Here is a 27,838-nt window from a genome sequence, read left to right as displayed (position 1 = left end):
AAGCTTAGCTGCTCCCCTTTAAATACTGATGTATAGCAAAATACCTGATTGCCTTCTCTTCTTGTGTTTCAGTTCTGCTACATGCTCTTACACTATTGTTAGAATAGTCCAGTACAGTGGGAGGAGTCTTGCACACATCCTCCAAGATCTTTCTTTCTGGATAACTAAGCAGAAGGTAGGAGAAAGTTGTCTGCAACCCATACTCTCGCCACCAGATCACTTCTTCTTTCCAATCCCTTGTGGAATAGTTAAAAAAAAAAAAAGATAATTGCCACCATTCCTTCACTGCATTGAAAGGTCTCAAAGGTGAACAGAGAGCATGTCACAGGTGGGGAGAGGGGAAATTCCAGGAGACAGGTTGAGTCAGAGGTTCCTGCCAGTGGAAAAACTCATTTCCATTGCAGAAATGTTGTTTTAGTTTCAAATGAACTGCTGTAGAGCCAAAAACAGCATCTCTCAAAAACAGCTGAGAGCATGCAGTTGCACATGTCTAGGGGCTGGTTAGAAAAAGAGAACAGAAAGTATCCATAAAGAAGTGCCATCTTTCTCCTCCTCACTTTCATGAGATCAACTCAAAGAGTTTTTTCTTCCTATTTTCTTCCTCTTTCTTCTGTACAAGCAGCTCTTCCAGCATGCCAGCATCCTATTTCATCTCTCTTCCCTTACCTGAGAATAAGCACCTAGTCCTGAGCAAGTTGGAATTACAGCTCCCGGTTGGAGGAAGGGTAGCCTCCAGCTCCAATGTTGTGGCCAGCTGCTGAGAAAATGACTAGATGCTGCTTGAATCTCTGTTCCCTGTACAGTTGAACTAGTCAAGTAGGCCCCCAACTCCTACCCCCTCTCTATCTGGTACGGGCCCAGAGCCTCAATGCACTGACAGTGCTACTCAGTCCCCCAAACAGGTAGACTGACACTTTAGAGAACGATGCCAAGCATTTCTGAAGAATACGATGGCAACCATACTGATTTCTGTGATTGACTGAGTGAGTCAACTGCTTCTGTGAAAATCTAATTAAACAGCTCAGTGCTTATGCAGAGCTACAGTGAGCTACTTCCAGTGATTCTGAACTCTGTTAAACTGTTTCTCTGGGGCCTCTGGGAGCAAAACCTGCTTTTTTTTATCACATTTGGCCAGCAGGCAGCATTTGTGAAATTTGGGAGCAGCAATCTGATAATTTGCCAATCACTATGCAAAATGCATAAGCTAACATTTTCTCTCCCCCATCACCATTGCCATGTCCCATATGAAAACTGTGCATTGCTTAATTTAAATACTTCAGGAAATTGAGATTGGGAGGTGGAGAGAAGAGAGGAAAAAAAGCCTATATGCATGTTGTACTTTAATTTCATACACCAGGAAACCAGCACACATCACTGCTAGCTTCCAAATGGTAGAATTTTCTCTTGGGAAAAGCAGTTTCCCCCTTCTCTTCCCATTGTTTTTATTCATATGTGGCTGTGTTGTCGAAGGAAACTTGTGGCATCAGCCTAGTTAATAACTATGAAGTAATGTCTGACATGAACCAGTGTTACTTCACAAAGATACAAAGACAATTCGGGGTTGGATGGAGATAGATTTTTGAAGCAGATTTTCCAGTACGGGAAACAGGAATGTTCCTCAAGACTACAATAGCTAAGTTTTTGAATCATTTACTTTTACTTAAAGTATAATAAGAGGCTCTTAGAAGAAAACAAAATGCATCTGCTTCTTTGTGAATGGAAAAGAAAGAGAAACATAATGGGATTATCACTATGCCACACTCCTATTGCATTTTATAGACTATAAGGATTTTACAACCCTTTTCAATCTCTCAATAAAGAATGAGAATCCTCAGCCATGTTCTGTCTGGCACCTGCTTCACTTTTAATATTCCACCTGCAGGTGAAAGCAAACAAGAGCATGAGATAATGGGAACAGCTTGAATGGAAGTATCATATGGAATCACCTCTTGGGGAGGTTTTAAAATTGGTTTCTCAGAAGGTTTTCACATTACAACTTCAACTGGGGATGCTGGGTACAGATTGAACTGGCATTACTTCAGTCTTCAGTGGCTTACAATAAGTGGTGTTGTAGGACTAGGGATTTGAACTGAAGAGGAGTAATGATGTCAGAAAAGACTGGGGACAGATGTTCATACCTGCTGGCCATATACCTTCCCTTTCTTAGAAGACACTGTGGGCTGAATTTTCTTGATAACTAGATTTTATCCAAGTTATGAGTACCTATCTTGGGGTGAGAGAGAATTATGAAAGGAAACCATGGAGTCTGACTATGGTTCAGGGTTTTCAGAACATAAAAATAGAAAGGGGAGCTTGGACTGAGCTTAAGAAATTGGGCTGATGTGTGTGTGTGTGTGTGTGTGTGTGTGTGTGAGGGGGTGTCTTTCTCTAGAAATCTGATATGGAGCAATGGCATTTATTGTTTTCTTATATAACCTATGCATTTCTACCTGTATTAAAAAGGAAGGCAGGTGTAGTATTGAAAGATTGACCACAGAAACATCTCCAGTGTCAGTGTAGAGCCATGATTTTTAACAAGTTGATCATTCTTGCCTATCCCTCTTTCACTTTTCTTCAGGTGGATTGGCAATCTACATTAACCCCTTCACTGTATTAAGAAAAAGAGTTTTTTAAAAAGCATTTTCTGATGGCTACTTTAAAAGATGTCTTGACCTAAAAATGTGCACTCCTAAATCTTGAAAGGCTACTTATGGGATGGTATAAAAACAGAATAGGATTGAGGCTAAAAAGGTAAGAAGAGGCATAATTCCTTAAATGGTGGATCTAAGGCAGATGGATTTACTGCACTGGTGGATCTCTAATTTGCAATACATTGGTAAGTGTTTCTGACTCTCATTTCTAGCAAACAACCAAATGGTTCTGAAACGAAGAAAACCTGAGCGATCAAGTGGACTTTTTTGTAAAAGGATTGTACATTCAGTTAATTCCGGTACTGGACACACATTTTTTGAATGATCTTACAGTAGTTGTACCCTATTTTTAGTTCAAAGTGTCTCACACCTCTGGATCTTCATGGTGGATCTTGAAGTTGTAGTGAAATGCCAAGTTGATTCAATACCTATGTCTTATCCTTTGTGCTGTACGTCTTCACTATGTGCCATTTGATTTTGTTTCTATCACTGTTACAATGAGAACTGATGAGTATCAGATTGAGAAAGACACACCAACAAACCTGCTCATGGTAACAAATGTTTCTAAAAAAAAGTTTCTCTGAGAATTGATCTCCTCCTTATTAATAGCTCATATCTTTAAAGTCTGAATTGGAAGGGCACAGAAGAAACATTAGCCCTTGTTTTGTCTTCCTAACTCATCATCAGAATGTAGCAAAATAATTAGCTTACTTATTCTAGAAAGCACCATCAAGACACAATATTTTACATGGTGATGGTATGATCAATGATTATGGCATTAAGATGGGCTGGATTGGAGTGTAGGAAAAGAGACTTCTTTCTGGCATAGTCCCAATGAGTAGGTACTTCATAATGCTCCCAAATGATTCCATTTCACTTTGTGTCTGAGAACATCTGGTCTGTTTGGCATCTCTGCTTTGGTAAAAATAGCATACCATCTTGTGTGTGGGCAGTATGCCATCTGAACAGATGGGCATAAGCACTGGCAGCCAAGAGGCCTTGTATCAGCATCAAAATGCATTTGCTGAGGGCAGGATTTGCAGCCAGAAATGTCAAAATAGTGGCGCTTCCATGAGCATTACAAGAGGGAGATGGAAGAAAGAGGCCATGTTTCTGAAGAAGAACATAGATTAAGAAAAGAAGTTGAGGAGACTGAGAAGAGCAATCTAATTTGTGCTGCTGTGTACAGCATGGCGGTAGTACTGGAGGATTCTATTAGATATTTATCATGGAGGGTGACTGTAACTACAACGCCCTATAAAAGAAACATCTATAATATTGAAAATCCACTTCATGATGCAGATGAGATGACACTGTTACCAGCAGATCTTTGGGTGGCTGGATTCCACTTCTCTGATTTCCATGGCAGGAAAAGACCCCAGTTGTAGTCTTCATTTGTCCAAACAACAGCTGTGTACAGTAGTTCAAAGTTACTTTTTTTTAAAGAATCCACCCTATTGATTTTGGCAGTAAAATGGAAGAGATGCTTGTGAATAGTAACTAGATTTAAAGCAATAATAGTACATACTTGAACACAGGGACTTTGACAGTAAGAGCACACTCTAGGTGGCATAGTTGGATGGTGGAGAAACTGATCTTAACCTCTCTGAGCAATGTGTGCTGAGATTCCTCCTAGGAAAATAATGGATTTCCTTACCAGGTAATTCTTCATCATATCATCCACTTTTTCTGTTTCAGGCTTACTGAACACTGGTGGTCCCCCAAGTTCTTGAGCCCTACAAATGGACAGTGCAGTTTTCTTCCTGCATGGCCTTGAAAGGCAGCAGTCACAGCTCTTTATCATCATTATAAGAGAGAATGTCTACACAGAGCCTATAAGAGAGTAAGTTCTCCTGGGCTTGTATTCTGCCGAGAACAGTGTGCTATTAATGACCCATTTCTTCTGTACCAGCTGAATACCAGCTGTAATAAGCTTTCTCTGACAAGTGATTGACTCACCCATTATAGTCATTGGCAACTGCAGAAACAAACATGCTTGATAGAAAAATTCAGCATTGTAGTCTGGAGGGTATTCCCTGTGGGAAAATTTCCACCATCATTTTGAATGTCACTGAACATTATAGTATTTACTATTCAATAATATTAGGTGGTGCTCGTTCTCTGTCTCTGTCTCTCTCTCTCTCTCTCTCACACACACACACACACACAAACATGGTAACTTCATTCCCTATGGAATCTTTGCTTTATTTTTGTTTTTTAAATTCAACAGTGGGGAAAAATCATATGCGGAAGAGAAATTGATTAAGGCAGCATATCCCCACTCCTTTACTTTATTATATTTATTAAGAATACTCATCAGCATTCCAGGCATTATTGCCTTCCTATAGAAAGGGAATAAAAATTAAACTTTAGGTTGGCAGCATTGTGTAAATACAATTTGAGGCTCTACTTCAACAAAAATATGGAGTGGATATTTTAATACAAAAGTTACCAACCTGTATATTTGGGGAAGGGCCATGGCTAAGTGGTACAACACATGTGTTGCATGCAAAAGCTTCCAGGTTAATTTCCAAGTACTCCAGGTAGGAATAGGAACAGCTCCAGACTGAAATTGACAGTACCGAGCCAATATTAATGGCATTGCTATAAGGAAGCTGTTGATTTTCCTTTTGTTTGGGGTCCAGAAATTGTAACGGAAGTTGTGTGACTGAGCCTTAGCAGAAGGATCTCAGGTCATACTTCTCTTTCTAGCTCTCACACACTTTAGCTTGGCCCATGAAGAGTTTATGTGGCAAAGACAGGTGTGGATTTTACAAATCTGGATTTAATCCAGATTTAAAGATTTCCTGCAGCTAGCCTGAGAGTACTTTTTAAAAAAGTGGTGGGAACGTGCCTAGTAAGAATGCATCACTTACTAATGTTTCTACTACTGAGTAAAAGAAATAAAAAGAGACCTTTTTTAATTAACTGGTCTTTGATGAATATGGCTCTTTTATTCCACTTACCAAAAAAAAAATAAAAATGAAACACACATATAAACTGATGAAAACATACTGAGTTAAAAGCTCAGTTAATCTACTCATCTTGGATTATCAGTATCTAGCTTTGAGAATTCAACATAGGACTGTGATTCTATTTATATATTGTTGCCTGGCTGCCTGACAAGTTGTTTGCTTATACTAATAGAGATTGTCTTGAAAATCAGGGTGAGAATTTAGGATGATTGGTCTCTGACAGGGGATCTAACCTATTCTAAGAACTCAGCTTCTCTAGAACTGTTTTATATGTCATGGGCCTCATGACAATCATGGGCCAGCTCACATTCTATCAGATGTAATGCACATGGCAGGACATTTTTAGATAAAAATATTAGTTGGGTGAACTGTCCCTATTGTTTGCTTCTTTTGACATTTGCAGGGATAATAAGGCAAGATTTGAGGCCAATAGCTCAGAAGATTAGAACCCATTTTATGGTTCATTCTATGGCAGTAGAGGATAGAAAGAGTATTGATGCTTTTGAACGTTGGTGTTGGAGAAGATTCCAACCTGACAGCACATAATCAATCAATTTATGGCAGTAATGGTAGCAAAAGAAAAGTCTATTGCTCTACTGCTGTTGTATATGCACACTGCTAATCCACAGAGATCTTTCAAGTGCTGAAGGGCCACCTTTTGCTGATGCCAGTCCCTCTAGGTGGCCCAGACCAGGAAAACAGCTCTACAGGAAGACTAGAATCACCTTTATTGAGACTAGCTAAAACAGCACAATCTTGCAAGTCTGGTTGTATTGTATCTCCACACCTACCCTATCTTACATCTCAGTGAATCAGGGAGGCATCTGCGTGAGCCACTTCAGAACATTATCTTTTTCCCAGGGCTTAAAAATGTTTCATTCCCCTTTGCCTAGGTAACAGTTCTTGCATATTTCCATCAAGGACATCTTCCTTACCCTCTTACAGATGGAATGAACTGATAATACAGAGTTCCATCTGCACTGCTTTTACTGTCTCATTCATTCAGCTCCCTGTCATTTGTAGTTATTTCAGGTATACAGTTTTATTAACTGGTCTTTATTTCTTAGCCAGCCCTGTCGGCATGCTTTGCAGCTGGACTTCACAGTCAGCTGGATACCTTTCTAGATGCTCCTAGAATATTCTCCCAGCTTGACACAAAACTTATATTCTCCCAGCTTGACACAAAACTTCCAGAAGATATTTTAGTTTCTTCCAGGAGACTGCTTCTTCTATTTCTGCTCAAACTGTTGGTTCATATTTTAATACAAACAGCTATTAATACTTCCTTAACTAACATGGGAACTGGAATACATTTACACTTTACTTTTCCTACTCTTTTTGCTATGTACTTCTCTAATTTTTCTATGTAGTTCTAGAATTTAAAAATATGTACATTAGAAAACACAGAATATAAAATGGTAATAGTTTTTGTTCAGTTTAGCTAAAAAATAGTTGTAAAATGATGCAGACAAATCATGAAACACATTTTCACTTGAAAAATGTCAGTTTGTAAAATGCAAAACAGATTCATACATATGTGATTCACTGTTTCTCTCCAAAGAAGGATGCCTCAATAAATAGTCCTTTTTTCCCCTTAGTAGTGAGAAATTCTAGTGCAGGGTTTTGATGAACCTAATTTTTCCAGATACTCATGAACTACAACTTGCAGTATCCTTCACTGTCAGAGATGTTGACTGGGAATGTTGGGAACTGTGGTTCAACAACAGCTGAAGGACCACAGATCCCAATCCCTTCTCTTTGCCACAATTTTTTTGGGTGAGAGAGAGAGAGAGAGAGAAAAAAAAATTTAAATTATGCATGCAAGATGTGTATACGTTCTACGTGTAAGGTCTTGTTGGATGCAAACAACTCTATGCAACTTAATTCTGCACTACATGCTCCCTCCCAAAGTCTCTGCTAATGGCAATGTGCTTCACTTCCAATCTATCTAAAATTGTATTGAGGAACACTTGTTTGTTACATTCAGTCCTTTTCCTGTAGAGATGCAGGTCCTAGGCCACAGCTCTGTGGGTAAATTGCCATTTCAGGAAGATTATGCAATCTTTTATCAGTTCCATGAATGCTAATTATCAGACAACCCTTTAAGGAGATCATTATGATAGACTGATTCCTAGAAATTAAGGCATCCAAATTCATAATATATATCTTTCTGCATTCTTTTCTCTTCTTCCCCTTTATTCTCTTTCATTAGAAAACCAATGATGATGCTGGGGTAGTCTTCCTTAGAAAATCTCCCACCACTTGAAGAAGACTAATCTTAAGTACTTACCCACATTTCATATTTTCTCTCTGGGAACGTTTGGATGTAGACCAAAGAAATTGCAGCATCTTGTAGTGGATTTTGCTATTCCTGACTTGCTCAATCAACTGAAAGTAAGTGTGCATAGATCCACAGCGATCTCCAAGAAGAGCTGGCACAGAGGATGCTGCAAAAGCGTCTCCCCTTGTAGTCGGAGTAAAATCCTCAGCAAGCATTTCCCAGGGAACAGAAATCGCTTCCTTCCAGGAGAAAGCACCACAGAATGATGTTGGTGATAAATGGTCTGACCTAGGATTGCCTGAGATCCTTTCACTTCATTAATTTTTTTTTTAAAAAAAGAAAGCTGGAAATGTCCATCAGGCTTGCTGCTTAAATCTGTCTACAAAAACACATTCTCAGTCCAAGCAATTGCTCCTTTCTTGGGAACAAAACCAGCTGGCATCACAGTTTGGAGCAAAGCCTTACAGAAAGGGCCAGAGGAAAAAAACAAAGTGACAGTCCAAAAGGTTAATGCAGGGTCACTTTCAGCTATCCTTTTTCAAATAATTTTATTAAGAATAATAAATGAAAAGAATATAAGTCAATGCAAATTGCAAAAAATACAAACAGAAAAACACAAGAAGTGGGGGGCAGGAGAGTGTGGAAGAGAAGAAAGAAGGGGAAAAGAAAAAGAAAAGAAAAAGAAAAAGCAACTTCCCCCTTCATCCCAGCAGGTAAAAACAATTTTAATAGTTTATCACCATCTCTAAATAAAACACGATCTCTCTTCTCCCCATAACTCATTTCTTAAGTAATAAAAAAACAAAATCCAAATGCTTTGTCAATCATTCTTTGTCAGCAAAAGTCCATAAGGGCAGACAGATATAACTATTTTCCTCTTTTAGCCCTGATCAAACAAACCAACCTTATAAACCTTCCCTGAATTTTTAAAATTATTCTTTAACCCCTTCAAAAAAAGTCCCAGAGGTAATTAGCTGATCATGTGTGTATCCAAACAAAAATCCTTCAGAACTTTAACAGATTTCCTTTGCATGTCCATTAGATAAAGTTTATCCTTTTGTCTTTCACTTCTAAAAAAGACTTTCCAAACCTTAGCAGAGCTCTTTTGTATATCCAGAAGAAAAAAAATTATCCAAATCAATTTCCTGGTTTGATATCTTTTCATCTCCTTTAGGGGATAAATCCATCGGATCCACTTTACATTTACATTACATTTCTTCAAATTAATTTCATAAACATCCATTACAACTTGTTCTTGTTTTACAAGTTCATTAAAGCATGTTCCATCCAGTTTCTCAAGCAACTGATCCCTTCTATCCAGTAACTTGGCTGAGAGGTATTTAAAAGTTTGCATTCGGTTGAGCTTAGTGTCCATAAGGCTGCTTTGCGAGTGTGAGCTTGATGTAATCCTGACTCCCAGCCATTCCACTCATAAGCCAACCCATAAAATGACAGTTTTCACAGTCTACTCATGAGTAGCAGCTGTCCAGAGTCACATGGATGACCTCAATGATCCCTCCTTTGATCCAGAGAGATTACACCAGCCTGGATCCAACATCCAGCCACAATTCCCCTCACAAAAGCTGTCTTACCAGTCAGCAAGCCAGTAAGACATCAGCTCGGCATGGCGCTCAGAGGAAATCCAGGGTCACCTTCAGTTATCTGATGCCACCCATCATCTCACCCATTTCTTCTCCTGTGTAGCTGACAGGGGGACTCAGGATTCCAGAAGGCTGTTTCCCTGTGAGGTCTTTAGGAAACCACCATCCAGGGCACTCCTGGCAGGAAAGAAATTAACTGGACAACTGCAGCATTTTAACGCATTTTAGTTCGGGCAGACATAAACAGGCATGCTTACTTCCTGGTACTGAAGCAGCAGCAGCAGCATGAAAGGGGCGAACTGCCTGGCTGAAATATAGCCATGTTTCTCTGCCGTTATGCTGATTGGAATCAGTGGGTGGCCAAATGTGCAGGAGGAAATCAGGCTCTGATATCAAAGCTCTGGGGTGATGCTGCTATGATGTTTTAGAAAAACAAAACACCCTTCCTCCCCCTCTACTTTCTAGCCAAAGGGAGATCAGGAAAATCAGAGTAAAGCAGTGTGCCATGGAAATAAAGGAAAATTAACAGAGAACAATTTATCGGGAAGACAGAAGGGAATATGAAAATTGTGGCCAACCTTGAGCTAACCGTGTACAATGTCTTGAGATAAAATGAATGCAACTGCACAGAGGATGAGTTCAACAACATGAATCCAGTGATGTATCTAGCATGCGTAGCCAGACCAAAACTTTCTGGGGTAATGGTGAGAGATGTACAGGAACAAGAAGGATCCATTTCCAAAGAAGAGCAAACTAGTTTGCTGCTGGTCTCCAACCAAGTCTGCAAGTTCATTGTGAAGCAGTCTTGAAACAGGGTTGCAGTTGTTTATCCAATCCAAGGAAGAAGCTTCCAAGCATCCAGAACCCGTGGACTGGAGATTTAGGGGAGGCATTTGATTGCTAGACAGAAGGTAAGGCAAAAGTGCACTATTTGAGGTTGCAAAGCCACATTGGCTCCCAGAAACCCTCAACATTATTATCAAATTACGATTTTTTAAACTTGACATCATTAAACATATGAATCAATAATATGAGTAATCATATCATTACTTTTCTGGAGGGTGGCTCCAATATGCCACTCAAAGACTAGTGGTGGCATTTGGCTGAGAAAAAGTTGCACATGGTTGGTGGAGGAAATCTCAGTGGATCAGTGTTGGACAAAGCTGTACTTTATTTTAGTTTATTTTAGTTGCTGTATGCTATTTACCGTTCTTTTCTTCCTCCAAAAGTGGCATGGATAGGTAAGTTCTACTCTACATCAGGAGGGATGGAAACTAGTTCTTCTGTTCTATAGAAAGAGAAGATTCGCTTTCAGGAGGAAATTGGCTTGTTTCTTGGCAAAGCACCAGGTCTACAGAGCCAGAAACTTCAGTTCAGTCCCTGCCACCCTATTAGAGTTGCCAGCCAATCAGCCCAGGGCTACTGGTATGATAAAACCTACCAGCAATAAAGAAAAAGCTTCCTTACTCCAGTCCTACTCATGGTTCTGGTCTCAACCTGGTTCTTTTCTTAGAATTATCAGAGCTCATCCTGACTCTGGTTTGATCCTGTGTTTTTCCAGTAAAGATTGCTGGAACTGTCAAGAGCTTAGAAGAAAGAGAGCCAGACCACATAAAACAGCCTGGTGAAGAAGTAAAATCATGACAATTACAGGCAAGTTATTCTACTGGTAGGAAAAATGCCAATATGAACTAACAGGTTTCCTGAAAATACAGGTAGTCCTCGCTTAGCTACTACAATTGGGACTGGCAACTCCATTGCTAAGCGCTGCATTACTAAGCAGAAAATCATATGACTGCAATGGGCTTACAATGTCATTTCCCACTCGATCATTAAGCGAAACATCACATGACTGCGATTTGTTATTTTACTTCCGTGTTCTCCTTTAACTCTACTTGTTGGAAGCCATTTGTGAAGCACATAAGTGGCAATCAAGTGACCACAGGATGCTGCGACAGATGTAAATGTGAGATTGGTCGCAAAGCTGTTTTTTTTTTTTTCACTGTCATAACTTTGGTCGCTAAACGAAGCAGTTGTTCAGTTTTATGTTTTTTATATTTTGTACTGTTTTAACCATGTATTTTGGATTTTGTAAGCCACCCAGAGTCTACTGGAGTGGGTGGCCATAACAAATTTAATGAAATGGCTGTTATCATATGACTGAAGCTCTACCCCTTTTTACACGCATTGTGCAATGAGGATGCAGGTTTGGTAACACAGTTGCTGCCACCATTTTGACTTTTTTTGACCCCTCCAAATGTCCCTGGTTAAGAATCCTACTTGGCCATGGAGTGATGTGCCTAGAGCTATACTAATAAAAGATAAAGAAACAGATGGAGCCAGGACAAAAGTTAGATTTAATTTCAATGTCATTTTTTAAAAAAATTAAATGTATTATATGTAGTTAATGCATAATTGTTTTCTGTGAATTTAATAATTTCCTGCTTATGTCATATTAAAAGCTATAATTCAATTTAGTAGCAGCTTTTGGAAGCGCTTGAGACAGAGGGGTTAAGGACCTCATGCAGCCCTGTAATCTCCTCCACCTTCTCAGTCCAGCTTCTTCTCTGATTAGTTCCAGCATCATCTCCCTGAGAATTGCTTGCGGGTAGGGAAAGAAGTATATGGCTGGTAGTAACTTGTTCTTGCAGGAGTCAGGTGCCAATGAAGCAATCTCCTGGCTTCTCTTTTTGTTGTGACCATTTCCCTGGTGGAAAGAGTAGACAAGCAGTGTATTTATTCAGAGGAGAATCTGTAATCTTCTCTTCTGGCCATGCTGTTGCCAGCATGATATTCAGATTCGTTGGAGTGCTCTAATGCAGCATTTCTCAATTGCAGCTGAAGTCCACCTTAAGATGTATGGCCTTCAACTCCCAGAATTCCCCAGCCAGCAGTCCACACTGCTCTAACATCATAACATCCTGAGTCAACATTATAAATGCTGATTGATTTTTCATGAGTCTTCCTAAAGTATCTTTCGATTGAACCTGTGGCAATACTGGCAATTAACTATTATATTAAAAATGAGAATAAAATACTGTTTTATGAAGTCATCCCAATGAATCAAACAAGTGAATCAGCCAAATAAATAAATAACCTTAGGTTTGGTAGCCCTGATTACCTGAAGTACTCAAACAAAGCCTGGTCAATGGCTTGGCTATCACTGAAGCTTGTCTATCCTTTTCCCTCCCATCATATTTTAATCAATAAGTGATCGCCTAGAATATAGTCAGCCACTTTTTCAGGTGCAAGTCACTACCATATGATCACATGCAATGGTCTGCCCTCCTCCACTCACTAAAAAAGAATTTTACAAGAGCAGAAAATCTTCTGGGATTCCAGCAATCTTTAAAATGAGATCTCATGTTAGAAACCCAAGAATCTCACGTGATTTGACAACATTTTTAGATTTGGCCTTGAATTTAATTTAATTTAATTTAATTTTTATTGTTATTTTATTCTTTATTTGATTTGGAAGCTCTGAATACACCATCAAGGGATGTTGCAGATACCTGCTGCTTGTGGGCACCATGTTCATGATTTCTTCAATAGGGCTTTGCACAGTGCAGCATATCTGGTCAGTGACAGAATCCTGTTCTGATATGTTCCTGATGGAATACAGCACATTTCTTTTTCACGGGTCCCACTTTTGGAGCATCGTTGGTAGAATAATAACAGCAGTAGATCATGAGAATGCTTCAGGGAGACCTGTAATGATGGATATTCTAAAGAGGAAGGCTGCAGCTTTCTGCAATTCCTTACTTGATTTCAAATTGCTCCCTGCATATCAAAACAACCCAAATTTTTTGGCAACTTCAGTAATTAGTTGGACTTTAGGATGTAAATCACTTGCTAAACTAGTTTAACGCTTATATTGGCAACAAAAATCCTTAAATGCCAGGGGCTGGAATTTAGATCTTATTGAGATTTGATTTGAATAAATTGAAGTTGCTTCAATATATGGACCTGCCATAGATCCACTTACAAGTGGCTTCCAGCATTGATACGATCAAAGCTGAGAGGAGCCAATGACACAGATACAACCATCTTGATCCCTTCCTACTGGACAAGAAATACAGGAAGGCAGGCACAACTGGACACAAACGAATGGTGTGGCTGTACCTGAGCTCAGTGTATCCATTTTTTATAATCTTTGAACTTTTCAAAAAATGTGTGAAAAATATTTTCTTAACTCATTGGATGCAACGAGGATCTAGATTGCTTCTGCAGCTAAATCATACTGCTTTCTTACCACTCTGTTTATTTTGCAGAGTGGGGCCTGCATAGGCCTGGCATCAATTTTTGAGCTAGAAATATAGTGTAAGAACCAAAGCTGGAAAATGTAGCTGCAAAAGAAGATGACACTGTGAAAGGACACACAATCGGATACATTTCTTAGTGTTTGGGCTGATTGTTTCTCCATGCAGAAACTGATTTCCATTCCCAGATGACTGGTTCATAGTTTCCTATCCATAGCAACGTGTTCCTTATTTCTTGCAGGGTTTTCCATTTATTTCAAAGGCAAGGCTACCCTCACAGATAGGAAAGCTCTGACTATTTGTTACACTGGCTAGTCAATTTTCCTTTGTTAAGGAGATTGCTTGTTAATGGCTTAGAGTGTCTGGTAGATGTTTTGCTTAATAGGAGCTAATGTGACATATACAAGAACTCTTTGGAATGTTTGGGAGGAGGGGAAATATATATCCAGAGCTTGGGAAGTGGGGAGAGGGGATGATGAACTCATCAGTATGTGAAGAAGCAGAGAAAGAATAGAAACACAAGATGCAAGTTAAAGACAAGGCTTCTTGGAGTGCAATGTGCCTCATGCTGGAGATATTATCGGAAATGGTGAATTTGCTGATAGATAAGAGTCTATATGCTACATGGCACCACCTTTGTTTAATTTGCATGTTTTGTTGCTAGGGCTCCTCTGTTGCCACACACTTACACAGCACGTGGATGGCCAGCAGCTGGCTCAAAGGACCTTTGCACCAAGGTGTGATATGCACTGAGCTCACTTTGCCTTTTTCCATGAAGTCACCAGAGAAGACTCCCGAGAAGACTCAACTTACAATAACATCAACATTTAGACAGATTTCTTTTTTAAAAAATTAACTCCTGTGTGTGGACAATTGTGATAAATGGCCATAGGATAGATGATTTAAACTTCTCTCTGACTCTCCTGATTTGACCTCACTTAGTGGTTATACCACCATTAACAAATTAGTAAAAATATATCCCTTCTCACATGCATAGACTAGCACATCTGGGCTGAAAAAACTCATGGAAGTTAAACATTAGAGTTTTCTGACACCATTTTGTGGGCATCCAGGTTCCTGCAGCCCAGATGTGATAGACATACCATCCTCAGCATTACAATACCTCCATAAAAATAACTGTACGGCTGTCTTCATTTCTTTCTCCGCTACAATCCACTGCCTGAAAACACTTTGTAATCTGATGAGGCTGATCCCTTGCTGGTCACATAGTAGATGATATGACTTCTTCATCTGGTATAGTTTGTACTTCCTTCTCCTCTCCTGTGTCTAAGGATTATGTGCAACCTGGGTGCTAGACAATGCAGTCTCCTCATCCAATGGTACCAGTTCAGAATGACATATAGAAGATTGCTTGCATGAGACTTACACACACCAAAGTATACCTTTGCATGAAAAAATGTACCAATCAAAAGGGAGCGAGGTAAGGGTTAAGCTACACAATAGTTTAGTTATGGAGTGCAAAGATACTCTTCTAATTGTTGTTTATGGTGGGTAGAGGACATAGCAAAATTTTAAGGACATCGCTGGTAAAGTTTGGCAGGTGATCCTCGAGTTATGGCCACTCATTCAGCGACCACAATTGCCATCACTAAGCAATGTGGTCACATGACATTGCGCTTTACAACCACATTGCTTAGTGATGGCAATCCTGGTTCCAACTGCCATTGTAACCCAAGGACTACCTTTATTCATACAAAAACTATGCCAAATTAGTTAGATTAAAAACATGATTATTTATGTATGTGTGTATAGGGCTGCACATCCAGGCTGGAAAAACCCAGACAATCACAAGATGGTAGCAAAAAGGTATTGTCTTCTGTATCTATTTGCTACTATCTAGTGGTTGTCTGGATTATTTTCAGGGCAGATACAGTTAGCCTGGGTATTTGGTGCTATGCTGTGTCTTAGTCTAAGGCCAATGTCCAGGAAACATTAAATTCTAGAATCAGAGTTAGTGCCTTTATGGGAAGAAAAGGGGAGGCACAATCAGTTGGCTTCAGGAGTGCCTTTCCCATACAAATTGTGATCAATCTTTTTTGTGTTTTTGTTTTTTAAATGGATGTTTGGAACAGTATGTCAATTTCTCAATGTCTAATCAAGTAATAATTTTCTGCAAAGCTCATGGAGTGTGAATTTATGCTTTCTTGAGTCAGAAACATAAGAACTGGCTACGGTCACATCTAAAAGTGCAGGAAGAAGGGCAGAATCTTGATATGGAAGTCAGAATTGAAGAGGAGATGGGGATATAAAACAGGAAGCCTCACGAGCATTATGACAAGTTTTACAAGTGGGGCTGCAGCAAATCTTGCATGTAAAATGCTCCTACATGTGATTCCGCAACCATATTCCATTCCATTCTCCCCCAGTTTTCTATCCCTGCCACCAACAGTTGAATACCCCAGCCTGCATTAAACTGTTTTAAGCTTTCCCTTCTGCTTAGGACAGGAGTGAAGAACCATATTCAGTCCTCATATGGTTCTCCATCTGCTCTGATGAGTTAAATAGCATCAGGAATGGGAATAAAACTACTCCTGGCTTCTCATATGTTCAGTTTCCACATGCAGGGGTAGGAAGACTTGATGTCTCTCTGACTGCAGAGCAGGTAGCAGGATACCTTCTTCTGCAAGCAGGAGAAAAGTGTAAAGAGATTCTGCAAGATGAAAAGTAGCTGCAGGTGGGGAAACCTTGCTGTCTGAGACCACAGAGAGAATGGCAGATCTTGGAAGCTGCAGTCACAGCTTATTCTGCCAAGGAGAGAATGAGACTTGAGAGGAAAAGGGCAAGGCCTCGCTTGAAAACTAGTAGGCCACATGGGACCCCACCCTGCTTTAGAATTTTCTTCTTTTGAAAACCTTGATTTCTCTTAAGTCTACTGATTCCCTTGCTTTTGTGTCTAGCTGATACAATTTTGGCCATTGTTACTGAAATGAATAAAGTGGAGAGAGAAAACTATCACAGTCTAAATAACCAAGTCAAGGCACCCATATCTCATTCCCCCAAAGCTCTCTGGAACAAGTCTGTCTTCTCCAGCTTCTAGGTGCCAACTTGACCTTGGGGGAAGGCTGTCCCATAGAGCAGGAGCCATCAGCCAAACCACTGTTTCTGGGACTCTGTCCCTCTCGCATTTTGGAAATGAGAGGCAACCTAACTAGTTGTGTACTGAAGGTACCTGGGAGCCGAGCCAAGATCTACATGGTGGATTGCCACCACTAATTGCTGTTTTGTCTGGCTGGTGTTACAATTAAATAGGGCCACGGACTCTTTCCAAATAATTTGAAAGAAGTGTTTTGAATCTAGCAAGGATACAGCATCTCTCTGCTATTCATTAAAGCAGCCCGACTTTTTTCAGACTTCCTCCTGAGTCTGAAATGAAAAGAGCCATGGCTTTAAAGAGTGCACTTACTCTTTTGCTTTTCAGGGAAGGTTGAAAAAGGACAACCCTGCAAGGCAATACATCAAACACTTCCCAATTGAAAAAATTAAAAGACAGAAATTGAAGTGCTAGTCTCCTTCTACATGAGTTGCTCTTTGAAGTCCCCCCCCCCATTTGCTTTGCAAGATCAGATGGTTGATAAATACAATGAAGACTAAACTTTCAACTCATTGTAGATGTGGTGTGGCATGCTGGGTGACAATATGTACTCATATTAGAAGCACAACTTATTTTTAAGAACGCAGATCTAGTTACATTAGCTTTGCTTGGCATACCCAGATCTGACCCAACCATAAGATGGGATCAGCTCTGAGGTAGCAGAAATTTTTGCCCTTCTTAGCCTCTTGCCAAGGATGTTTATACGATGACCCAAGACCATTCCGCTTCCCCAGGAGATTGGCTTCATTTCTCTGATATGCCACTTTTGTGGAAGATAGCAGATGTCTGCTTTAGGACATGGACAGAATTAGGATGTTAACTTTTTCTCAGGGAGAAAAGATGCAAGAAAGTTTATGGAGATCTATCCCTACCTGCCCCCACCTGTCTCTCTTTTTACCGCACAGCATTGCTAGCATCATCAAAACTTCTGCAGAGAACTTTCCTTAAGATGGCACCATCCCCGAACTGAAGATTAATGGCTTCCTAGGATAGCACAAGCTTGCATAGGGTGATAGAGTATTAGACAGCATGCAACCTGCACCCTTTTTGCCACATATGATAAGGAGTAGCCCATGGAATTTACTGCCAAAACTCAGTGGTATATTGATTTTCAGCAGTGTGCTTTTTTTCCTACCTTTTTAAAGCAAGGGTTAATATATGTATTTTGAGTGTATCTTTTTCTTTTTTGTTTTAATATATGTATTTTGAGTGTATCTTTTTCTTTTTTGTTTTAAAGCACAGATTAAAAACTGGGACAAAGAAGTAAGCCCTACTCCTTTTGGAGATGTCCCTGAGTGATGGGCATGCTCTTCAGAGATGGAAGGAAGGAAGGAAGGAAGGAAGGAAGGAAGGAAGGAAGGAAGGAAGGAAGGAAGGAAGGAAGGAAGGAAGGAAGGGATCGCAGGTCTGTAAAAAGTTTGTCCTTGTCTTAGTGGGCATTTTCCAACTAGTGTCACCTTGGAGACTCTCTTCACTTCTTAGCAGTAGAAGGCCTGGTAATGGAGCCTTGCTTATGGCCAATTATATCAGGTTCAATGGCCGCTGTTTGGAAAGAAACAAGGAGGGATTTCTGCAATATTACATCAAATGGTAACAAATTAAGGGATTTTCTACCTCTTGCTTTTTAAACCTACAAATCCCTTTTCCAATGGGTTTCAAAGGATGTGTTTGCCTGCACAGAAGCAGGTCACTATGGCAGTACATGCCACAGAGGCAATTTTTTGTAGTTACTCCTGAACACACATAAAGCAGGTAATGGCTAGAGGTGCCTGTGTAGTGCACATAGCTATGTACTCACAGGCCCACAGGCACACCAACTCCACAAAGTATAGCCTTCATTTGCTTTTTAAATGAGAAAATATAAAGTGACCTCCCCAACCTTTAGACAATGTGCTTTTTAAGTTTGGGAAAAGGATTTTGATTCAAAATCCTCCAAGGTTTTATGAAAAGGCCACGTTCTACATTAAATGAAAGAAGCATAAATTACAGCAGTCCCAGGACAGCTGTAACTCCTCTTCCTGCCAATGTTTATAGAGTGTGAGCTTCCTCTAGTGATTAATAAAACACTTAATGCAGCAACCTTTGTGTCTTCAACAGCCCAGGGATTCTAAAGCAGGACAGCTTCACAGTTCATGAATAGCTCTCAAGATGAGCAAAATACAGATGTTTACCGTTGGCGGGAGGATGTGAAAATGCTGGGAAAAAAAGGTCCTGCAAAACAAACGGAATGCCTCATGTACAGCACTGATAAGAGTTGTAAATGCCATCTTAAATCAAATATTCACCAAACCTGTTTCAAAAATGCTGTTTTCTTGCTTTCATTTACCACTACAGAACATTTTTCCAGCTACTGGTTCCTTAGAGCAGCTACAGTCCAGAGCAGAGACATAATTTCAGGATTATCTCTCAGGCAATCTATCCAGAGGGCTGCCAGCATCAAGTGTTCACCACATATGCTGTTCAGAGCCCTTTAGAAGAAGAGCGGACTACAGATGGGACAAGGAAGTGAACAATATAATAATAAGAACATATTTGCATTATACAGATTGCAGGCACAAAGTCATGGAGTAGCCCACTGATTTCTCACGTAGCAAAGAATGTTCATGGTAGACAACCTGATGCCCTCCAGATGTTTTATGCTTTGACTCTCCCAGGTTATATGGTCAATGGTCCAGAATTATAGGAGCTGTTAATCAAAATACCTGGAAGGCACCAGATTGCTTATCCCCTGACTCTTTGGGGCAGAATAGGTTTAATTATGCCAGAAGCATGGCTTAGAGGAAGAGGAGGGGATCAGATCCCTACACTATGATCCTCTCATTCCTTTGGGATTGTTTATGCTGGCTAGGAGATCTTAGGGATTCTGGCCATCCCCCCTCTCCCCCCCCCCCAAAGCAATGCTGGGTAAGCACTTCTCATGCTGTCTCAGTATTGCTACGGAAACCGGGGAGATGATCATGTTGTGGGGAAAACACTTGAAGTTATCATTGATAGAGTTGGGCTGGTACAACATACAAGGCCTAAACTAAAATGGGAATGGGACTTTATAAATCAGTATGTTGTGGGAAATCCATCCATTGTTTTAGCATATTGTGAGAACCAAGTCATAATGATGAACCACAGTACAGTTTATTCCCTGGGGCATAGCATATTACATAAACAGAGCACTTGTTTTTAGTTAATACAGGTTTAGCATGTTGTGTAAATCCAGTCTAAATGTAGGTATACATTTAACGAGCTGTTTGGATGGATTAAATTCTATTATTAAGCAGGCAAAGAAAGTTCCGATTTTACAGTCATGAACTGAAGCTGAGAGATAGTAGCTTGTTCAAAGTAATTTAACAATTCTAGGGCGCAATCATACTTGTCCTTTGGACTTATTACATATATATGTTTTATTTTAATTTGGTCTGAGTCCTGGATTTTCCCTATATCTATCTCAGTGTAAAAAAACCATCTCTCTCAGGCATGCTTTGGCTGTAGTAGCAAATCATCAGAAAAATTAGTGTTTCCAAGTCCCATTCCTCAAATTCAAGTGCTTTTTACCTTCATTTGGGGTTCTTATGTTTGCCTTGTTCATGTTTACTTCAAGTGCTCCTGACAGCAACTGGCTTGGCGTCCATCAGTAGTCATTTTCATGGGGTCAAAAGTAGAAATATGCCCAGTTTTACCTATATGGATCAGTAACTATGTCTGATTGAAATTGTTTGATAATTAGGGCAACTTACAAGAGCTGGTTCTAAAAGGATTAATGGGATTTCTTGGACATCTCCCATGGAATTGAAAGCATGGAAAGAATAATAGGAAACATACATGCATAGAACATAGAATGCTGGGATGGCTTCTATGAAATGCTTTTGGGGGTCAAAAGTATTCCAAATGGGACCTCCGATCTACCCTTTCTCTGCTATGGAACAAAAAGCTCTCTATTCAGCCACCAACTCAGACAGCACAAACGTCCCCTAATTACCATGCAAAGGGATTTGTAATGAAAGGGGGGCTTGACCCATGTAAGGATTTAAAAAAAAAGAATAACCTAGGAGTCAAGTGGTAAATTTATAGGGACAGGTAAATTAATCTGGGAAAAGGGTACAATTTCAAAAGAAGAAATACAGGAACTTTGCTATAAATCAATATATGTATATATTTCTTTAAATGCTCCTGTCTCTTGCTTTCTCTCCTTTTGCCCAAATAATACTTATACCTGTCAATGTATATATGGTGATGACATCTAAATACAACGTTTAATATTGGAAAAGGGTTGTATCTTATTTCTAGTTATAGTCTTACTAATTGCTTCATCTCTGATAGCCTTTTCCTCTTACATCTCTCTTAAGTAGGTTTTCTTTTGGGGGCCCCTTTTGAATTAATTCTTCCTTTCTTCTAGATTCTATTCTGCTAAAGTTTCCACCCACCATTTTATAATTTCATCTGAATTAGTGCAACCTCTGTTTCTCCATGAGTTCCCTCTGTTTATCACTCCAGACTTGGGGCTAAACTAAATGTCATCAGGGAGGCCACATTTTATTACAGCATAGTTGTCCAGTGAGTATTATTCCCAAACTTTGGATGCAGCTTTCAGAGTCCTTCTGAAAGACAGAAGGAAAATGGGGAGTAACCATATTAGTTAGATTTGTAAAAATCTATCAAATCTAGTTTTTTTTTCCTGTCCCCACATACTTTTTTCTAAGCCTGCAAACTTTTAGGGGCACAAGCCATGGCATGCCACTCAAAACCTAAGTGAAAACATGAGCCCCCAGATGTTGTGTGTGTACACCTGATCTATTTCTTTATCTATTCCAAGTCCACGTCCAGTTTTTTAACAAAAAAGAAGTTCAAGGAAGAATAAATTGAATCTACTCCCTCTTCCTTCCATTTTCTCAGCTTTCTACAATCTAAAGCTGTTTTTCCACCCACCCACCCACTCCCCAAGGATAGGAAAATGTCTGGGGCATCAAAATATAAGGAACAATGACAGTCCAAGACCAGATGCTTTGCCTGTTCCAAGATTCATCCATGGGGTCTTCAAGTAAAGTTGGGAAAAAATGTGACAACAGCTACTGCTCAGTGTAGTCCAGCCTCCCATAAGCTGATATCCTTCCAATGTGTTGGGACTGTAGCTCCAATTCTGGTAGGTATCTGGTTGGAGAAGCCTGGCCAAGGCCATACCGAGGTAGCTGACTCGGTATCAGACAGCTTCTAATAACGTGACTCTGAGAAAGCTAGAGTTTTGTTCCCCATTTTCATATGTGCAGTAATATAAAAGTTACCCTTCCTTATAAAAACCAGCTTTCTATGGGAAAAGGGGAGATAGTTGACCTGTGCAAAGTGACTTGGATTTGCTTCAGGGAAGCGATATGCCCAGCAGAGGTGATACAGTTTGCCTCAGTGAGGCATGGGGACAATGTGATTTGCCTCAAGGAGCCATTGCAAATGCTCTCAAGATCTTGACCAGCAGTTCCAGTAGCCAAGACAGGCTTCTGGGCATGTGCAGAAGCCCCTTCAGCACTTCCAGTCAAGTACCATGCTCAGAAATCTCGTCTGGTTATTGATTTGACAATTAGAAAAAGTTTTTTTTTAAAAAAAAAAATCTGCGCTCAGTCGTTACCGACTCTGCAGTGACTGCTTGGACGAGTCCTTGCAGTTTTCAAGGCAAGGTGTTTCGGAAGTGGTTTGCCAGTGTCTCCTTCCTAGAGCAGAGCCCAGCTGGCGAGCGCAGGAGGCGGAGTTTCCGTTGCTTTGCGCCCTTTTCGGGCGAGTGCGGTTTCGCGCTTACCGGCAACTGCTCCTGACTCCTTTTGCAAGGCGCCGCCAGCATTTTTCCTCCCACCGGAGTGAGAGTACCCATTTATCTACTCATGTGAGTTTTTGAACTGTTGGGTTGACAGGAACTGGGGAGGAAACAGGAGCTCACCCTGTTAAAGTTAGCTTATGGAAAAAGGAAATTATGATGTAACCTTAGAGAGAAAGGATAAAATATAAATGCATTTATAACTGCTATCAAAAAGATTAGAAGTCACTTCTTTGTATAATAATCTTTTTCTTTTTCTTTTCTATTTTTCTTTTCTTTCTTACTTATTCACAATTCTTCTTTATTTTCTTTGTTTCTTGTCTAATATTTATATTGCTTTTGTTAAAAAAATTCAATAAATTTATATATATATTTTAAAAAGTATAATCTGGTTATTGGGACTGCTGGAAGCTTCCAAATAAAATAAACCAATGTTTTTGTTTTGATTTTGAAGGTGGTGGAGTGTGGCTTTGAAGGTGGTGGGATCTGCTTCAGTTGAGTGATTCATTTGCATTATCATTGAGTCAAATCGCTCCAGTGATGCTTTGTACTGTCTTAGGAGATAGATAAACAGTAAGTGTGGTGAACCTGTCATATCTTGGGACTGGCATTCCAGTTAACATTTTTAAACAACTTTAAGCTAATCCCTGTGATGGATTTCTCTTTCTTTAGTTTAAGTATATAGAGAATTGTGGGTGGACATTTAACAGAACCTCTAAGCTTCATCTCCTTGACATCCATCACATTTAGGCAAATCATGACAATAAACTTCTAAGAAAGTATCTGAGGAGATTATCACAAGAGATGGAGGGCAAAGCTGTAACTGATGCAGAATCCACATTCACTGGCAAGTAAAATGGATGGCATGTGTACATCTTGTAACATAATATGCTTATCTATAATTGTTTTAATTCAGAACCACATTCTGTGGAGTAGAATGGAAAATTTGCACAGGGCTTAGCATCCCTGTTGTTCATGAAACATTTGGTTCAATCCTGAGGGCACATCTGTGTGGTATGTATTAGTGTAGTGGGAGGGAATGAGCACAGCATATGATTTTTAGAATCTATGCTCGGTAGAGATGCATGTTCATCATGTGCGGAGTCCGTTAGCCCAAACAGTCTTCAGATGACTGAGTGGGAAATTCTGCAAAGCAGATTTCTGATTTTCAGGCAGACAGGCAGAAAAAAATGAAAGTGTGCTTTAACTCAGAGACGCTTACTTATATTTCCATTTCTGTACCACAGTGCCAAACAAAGGTAGTCATGTACCCTGTTTTGTATAGGATCATCCTTTAACTGAAGGGCTGGTAAGAGGCTGTTAAGTTGAATGAGATTGTTTGAAGGGCCATTCTGCTCAAGTCCAGTTTAAAAGAAAGATCCAGTTGAAAGGAGAGTAGGCATACAGGTCACGGTCCTTTTCACCAAAGTGAGGTGTACTATACTTCTATTTAATTTATAATGATTATTTCTAAATTTGCAATTATACACGATTAGCACCGATACATTAAGAAATCCTGTGTCCTCTCCCATATCCCCTTTTTTCATAACATGTAAGTGGGCAGCCTAGGGCAAATCTGGGAGCATGAAAAGCTGCTCAATGGAAGCATTGTTGAACAAGTTTTGTAGATCCTACATAGCTTTTTTTTTTTTAACAAGTAGCAAAAGGGACTGAGCCTATGGCACCCCAGACCTCCCGAGGGTTGATAAATCACAGCTATATGGCAAAAGTGATGAACTTCAGCAGACGAAGACACACAGCAATCCAGGAGTTTCCAGTCAGATGAAGGGGAATAAATTAATGTTATTGATACTGTAATATCTTTTCGTGGCGGGTCCAGTAATTCTGAAGAGTACCCCTTTCCACTATATATCACTATAGTGAGTGATTTCTTTGTGTATTTTAAATTCTAATAATTATGGCACTGGAAAATTCCCTTTCCATAGTAACATAAATAATGTGTAGCTAGAAACCTGTAAGTGATAGGCTATGATAAGGTTTGCAGTTAAAAGTTGAAGGAAATGTCTTTTTCATTTTTAGTAGCAAACGGCCATCATTTTTCAGGGCTGGAATCGGATAACTTGGACCACATCTGCACTGCAGATGAACCTACTTTCAGTGAGAGGTTAGTACTTCCCTACTCATATTAAAATGGCATTTTGTGAGGTGGCTTATTCTAGGGCAATTGAACTGTCCATAAGACATGTAGCTATGCTTTCAGATTTCCATCTCCATTTTCCTTTCCCTGCCTTCCCTGATTTAAATCTCATACATTGCTTATTGCTGAGTACTGAGGCTATATTTTGTACAGATCTGGAAATGGAAACCAAAGAACTTATCACCCTTCAATTCACCCTGTTATGAACTGAATAGGGGAGGAGAAGAGGTTGACAGATCTAATCTCTAATTCAAGGCATTTGCTTTCCAGCTACACATTATTTTAGCATCACACTTCCCTAACCAGGGAGAGTAATTTATCTTAAAATATATTCAATTTGGAAACACTATACACACTGATCATACTTTCAGTGGAAAAGATGCATATGCAAATCGCTTATGCCAAACCATATTACTGGTCTTTCAAGTCTGTCTGCTTCTCTTCCTGAGATCTATTTAACTGGGGAACCTGTCCTGGGACTTCTATTTTCAAAACATGTGCTCTATCCTTGAATTCTAGCTTTTCAAAATAAAAGTGAAAGACATTTCTGATCTCAGACAGCAAGCAGAGCATGACTTGTGGAATTTCAGAACAGTAACTAATGCATCCATCTGGTATACTTCTGTTTACATCTGGATTTGAAATGAACTTCTGGACCTTTTCAATTGTTATGAAAGCTGCTTATGTTTCTTGATAAGTTCCCTCAAGGACTGCTGCTTAAATTTTGGTTTAGGAATTATTAAGATTTCAACAAGTATGCCGGTCTTCTTGATATGATGGTGTTATTTTTTTTAAAGATTATATCACCTTTTTTATGCTTACTTTTTGTTCTCTAAAGAGATGCAATCCCTGTTCTTTTTTGGCCCATGTAAAGTGAGCAGTGGAAAGAGAAGGGACCTAGAGTGGGGGGAAAAAGGAAGGGCCAGCCTGCCCTAGAGTGGAACAAGGAAAAACAAGGACAGGATGCAAAAGAGGCAATAAGAAGGAGAACAAGAAAACAAAAAGAAAATAAATTTATACACAGAATGCATTGCTAAATGTAATGCAGCGCAGAAAAATTTTAACTTGTTGGTAAATAAGCTGACAGGTCTGTAATTTTCCAGGACCTTCTCCTTCCTCTTCTTAAGATAGGATTACCTACACTCTTCCAATCTTCTGGGACCTCAGCAGTTCTCCAGGAATCCTCAAAGATTACTGTTAGCTTTTCCATCACCTCCATAGTTCTCTTAGTACCCTAGTTGTAATTCATCTGGCTTTTAAATTAGCTAAGTGTTCTTTTACCATCTTCTTGGGTGTCCCGAGTTCTTCCCTTCTGCTTGTGCTACCCTAATGGCCAGGTGGGGCTTCATTTCATTTCTGAGAGAGAACACATAAAAAATAGGAGTTAAGGCATTCTGTTTTCTTGCTATCACTTACTATTGTGATTACATATTACTAATTCACCCTATTCTTCTTGCAATAGACCTACTGCCTCTTTGGCTCTTGTTTCTAATGTTTGTTGTTTTTAGCATTTCTTGCAAGCCTCAGCTCTTTCTGATCTTTTGCCTTTCTGACACAATGATATCTCCAGTTTTTATTTATTCTATTCTAATTGAGTATTTTTTATAGTTGTTCTAAAATTATTTTGGAATGAAATAAATTTATTCTGTTTCCAACCATGAAAGAACATCCATGGTATTGAAAATAATTCTTGTTCAAAGAAATAATCAAACATTAATTTATTTTATTTTGATCTACCTTCTTAAACCCAGATGTTATTCATTGTTAATTGGGGCACTTTATGGTAAAGGAAACTAAAAGAAGGAAACTCATTCCTGTTTTAATTAGAGGGCCTTATAAAGTGTCTACTTTTAAACTTTTTTAAATTCTTGGGCTCCAGTATAAGCTTTTCCTACCAAAGGACCTTCCTAAGCATGATTTTAATGTTAACCATTTTCAGTTCTTTTTTTATGATAACTAAATTTTAATATCCCAGTCAGTTTTAACCACAGAAGCTATAAGAGCAAAATACCAGGTGTAAGAGCAAAATATTTAAAATTTAAATATAGTAAACATAAACATTTGTTGAAATATTATTTCAGAATGGACTTCCGGGGAAGCAACTGTGAACTAAAGACAGCTTCACTTCACTGGCAGCCCTCTGGATAGGATGACCACGGCAAAATGAGGAGCCCTGGGAAGCAGATCCCTTTCCAGACAAAGGGGAGGACCTGGGATCACTCATAGGGCTCCATTCATATGCTCCCTGTGATTAAACTGTAAAACAGTGGTCTCCAGTGGGTTGTAGAGCTGTGGGTATCAGGAAAGTCAGCTTTGCCCAAGCTGTGGTTTGGAGCCTTCAAAGGGACACTGGGTTTGCCCATTTGCTCTCTTAATCACTTCTGGAAACCATTGTAAATTGTTTTTTTGGATAACAAGAACCTTCAGAAGGACAAGTTTCATTTCACTGGGTGATTCTCCTTCAATCTTCAATGAAAGAAGTTTCATGTAAGTTTAACAACTTAAAGAAAAAAAATTGGAAATAATTAGCAAAACAGTGATTAGAACGTTGATTTTGGAAAGTTATAAATGGACTAAGAGGCTAGATTGACTAGAAATACGATTTTGAAACTAGTTATAAGAATCCTTCCTGTGGTTTGTTTAAAGTTCTATTAAATATATATGAAGATCTTTAAGTTAAGTGTAAGAAATCTTCCCATGGGAAAATGTTGTGGATTAGAGAAAAACGTGATAAGAGAAAATCCTGAAGGCAGGTTACTAGAGGCAACCAGAAAGAACTAAAGATTGTAATTAAAGAAGACCCACTAATACAGAATAGAAAAAAGTATTTTAACTCTGGAAGAATTCAAGCATATTTGGCAACAATGTACTCAGAACTTTCTCTTAAGATTGACTGATAAATAGGTTTTAAAGAGGAGATAGCAGAGGATGCAACTGAAAATCAGGCTGTTTTGGATATAGATTTAAAAATTACAGGATATAAGAATGATATTGACAAAGATGCTACACA

This window comes from Python bivittatus, unplaced genomic scaffold, assembly GCF_059951505.1.
Source record: "Python bivittatus isolate LINGU-HERP-01145 unplaced genomic scaffold, Pbiv_v1 ctg000080_np1212, whole genome shotgun sequence".
In the NCBI taxonomy this organism is placed as follows: domain Eukaryota; kingdom Metazoa; phylum Chordata; class Lepidosauria; order Squamata; family Pythonidae; genus Python; species Python bivittatus.
Note: the sequence above shows the minus strand (reverse complement) of the source record.